Raw genomic sequence first — 3,397 nt, 5'->3', positions numbered from 1 at the left:
AGGATAGGTCTAGAAGCGTGTGAGAAGTATCTGATAAAATGTCAGAAGCCAGAGGTGGCTGAACAATAAGGTTTCCATTGGCCAGAGAGTTGGGCTTCACTTCAGTTCCCTCCTTGCCTTTCCCTGTGCCCAACAAAACCACAAAATATGCATGCAAAAAAAGCAGAATAAAGTATGTGAAGTAAAAGAAATCAGGCAGATTTGCATACTGTATGCAGGTTGCAGAATCTAGATGTCCTTAGTGTAGAATTAGTTTTGCCTTGGCATAGAATTTTTACTAGTTCTTTTTAAGTGCAGATGGCATTCAGCCCTGGCCTTGAGCTCCTTGGGCAAGCTAAAAAATTCTGACCAGATCCATGATTCAGTCTCACTGGGAAATATCCCTATTTTCTTATGGGTCTACTTGTCCCTGACTCAGGCTTTCTTCACGCAGAGCTTTTATCCTGCTACTGAGATTGCTCCTTCAAGGAAGTTTGAGGGATATGACTCCGCCATGATCCTCCTGCACTAAATGCCGTTTGTTCCATTTTAAAATAGATCTCAGATAATGAACTATCAAATTACCCCATTGTGTTCGGCTTGAGTTCACTCCATGAAAAGAGGGAACTCAAGAAGAGGAGTGAGATCAAAGAAAGATAATGGAAGACTCAGATATGGGGAGAAGGAGGGGGAAAGGGGAGGGGGGAAATGAAGCAGGTGAAAAAGGAAGTAATTGTGATCCTGCATTTAAAACAGAAGCAGAAAGCCCTGTTTTAAATGCAGGATTTTAGGCTGGTGTAGAGATGCCCTCAGCCACGGTTGCCAGCTTAGAGCAAAAGCTCACTCATCATCACAGGCATATCCAAAGAGCCTGGTGGCGCCCTTTGGTTTAGATGTCAAGAACAGCCCAAGTATCCTCAGAGGTAGACTCTGTGGTACATGGCTAGCCAGCCTTTAAATAGTTGCATAAGCAGGAAGAATGACAGGGAACATTCACCTTTGGAAAAGGAGTCTCGGGAGATGGTTTTGCTTACTGAGTAAAACACTTTTTAATAGGCCATGGCAGAGATGGCTGTTCTCTGATCCACTGATAGGATGGGTCTTGCCTCCCTCCACCTCTCCTACAAAGCAGCTCACTCTCTTTGGACCGATAATAGCAGGAATTCCACAGGGTCATGGCAGAGGTATTTTAAACACAGACATTGGAGCAATGAGGTTGATGGACAGAATAAGACTTGTTCTTCCAGCTGTCCAAGGAACAGTGGGAGAGAGAATGGAATCAGGGTCATTTGGAACGGAAGAACTCCCTTCCTTGATCTTGATCTCCCCTCCCCCATTTGCCTCCCTAGGGAGGAGGAGATAAAACAGACCCCTGTGCTACCTTAAAACACCCACGAAAAGAGCAAGAAATTAACAGGTGGAAATTAACATTATGGCATAGAATACAAAGGTAGGTATATTTAAAAACATGAACTAAATTCTCCAAGGAACGGAATCAACCTTTTTAAAACACACACAACAGAGTTAGAGATGGAGTCACACAGCTGTGGTTCGGTTTTTTCACATTATGAACACTGCCCAAAGTTTTCTAGGGCTCTAATATATATGTGGAGCTATGGGGTGCGATGGCTGCCCTGTTTTCTTCTCTACTGGGAAATGCCCTACATTTATATTGAGAGTATCTCTGGGCTTGTTCACTCCTTAATTTGGGGGGGAGAAATATCAATCCGATGTGGGGCCCTCGTGTACCACTTCCCCTCCCCAGGATGGCAATGGGGCAGAAGCATCTAGTTAACTAGGATGTTTATTTGGAACACAATACCTCCCTCACCAGCTGATCTATCCCAGAACTAGGTTTTTCAATCGGGTGGTCAGGGGAATTCAAATCAGGTTGATACAGCTGGATTCATCCATTACTTTCCTCCTACAGAAAAGAGGAAGGTTGCAGGCTTACCAAGACTCATACAAGATAGAGATTTCTCCCAGGAAAGTAATAAGTGAACACCCCCATCCCTCCCTTGAATATAAAGTGGGGATGCATAACCCACCACACCCCTCATGAAATGTTTCTAGTCTAAACTGTTTGGAATCTTCTCTAAAATTTCTTGGATGTTTTGACTGAAAAGAACCATACACACACCAAACTGGTTTTAAATTTTGCTTTCAGCTAAAATTTTGTGACAACACCAATACAATGTGCTCCCTGACATCTGAGGAGAACAGGGCAGTTCCTGCACATATAAAACTTCACAAATACATTGGAGGCCATTGGTGTTTCCTGAGGAGGCTTTTATCATGCAATTGCCCTGCCTCGTTCACAGAGTTTTATGGGACCCCCAGCTGATCTCAACTTCAATTTGTAGCTCTCCTGTCTTTTCCTACCACTTCTTCTGTCTTCTTTCTTACCAGAAAAAATCTGTTAAGGTGTTAAAGATGGAATAATGAATAATTCCAATAATGGAATTGGTTCTGAGTGCCTCAGAACCAATTCCATGGTTCTGAGGTACTCTCACAGGGTGCTTCCAGATGGAGGGCTCCCAGCACTCACAGTCAAAAGGCACAGTCAAAATTATTCTGTTAAAGATGGAATAATGGCACAGTGCCTTTTGACTGTGAGTGCTGGGAGCCCTCTGTCTGGAAGCACCCTATGAGAGTGCCTCAGAACCATGGAATTGGGATCAGAGCCTGCAAAACATTAACACACAGGCTTTGTCTTGCAGTTTAATCCACATGGGACCTTTTCATCCCAACAAATTTATTGCATCACTATTTTCCTCCCACCAAATTCCAAGGCTTGAGAATGATTTAAAATCTAGACCACCAGATGAGCCAGTTTGGTGAATCCACCTTCAACCATCTATTTGTCTGAGGTATTTTCAAACTTTTTCTTAAAAGTGCAGAAAAAAGTGATGGGGGCAAAGAAATGACAGGAGCAATTTCCTCCCCCTCCTCACAGAAAAAGATCACAGTAAGAAATCAATTAAAATTAGTACAAGTAAAAACAAAACTCAACATATGAGGTAATCTTTCACATCTTGCAAAAGTCATTTTAAACTTCGCTGTTTGCCATTTTTGAACAGCCATTCAAAACTGGCAGAGGACAATCCATGCTCAACAACTGGAAAGCAGGAAGAGGAGACTGAGAATTAAGGCAACCCCCCATATGCCTTTCCTTTCACCTGAACTCCTTTTGGTGCTTTCCCCCTTAACGTAGCTGAAGAATTGCTCTTCATTTTTAACTACCAAACAAGCCACTCCACTTGGATGCCAGGCCCCAAATGAACGTGAATCTTTCCGATGGGAGGATCTCCCAATGGAGGTGAATGTGCCGCAGAGTCATTCTGCACCATGGAATTACTTTAAGCAGCAGCTCCTGAGTAAGAGGTCAATCCTCCATTTAAGAATTTTGCGGTTGTTA

The sequence above is a fragment of the Heloderma suspectum genome, chromosome 5 (assembly GCF_057233095.1).
Source record: "Heloderma suspectum isolate Gila_16-S chromosome 5, 16-S_ref, whole genome shotgun sequence".
NCBI classification, from domain to species: Eukaryota; Metazoa; Chordata; class Lepidosauria; order Squamata; family Helodermatidae; genus Heloderma; species Heloderma suspectum.
This window is presented reverse-complemented; position numbering follows the sequence as displayed.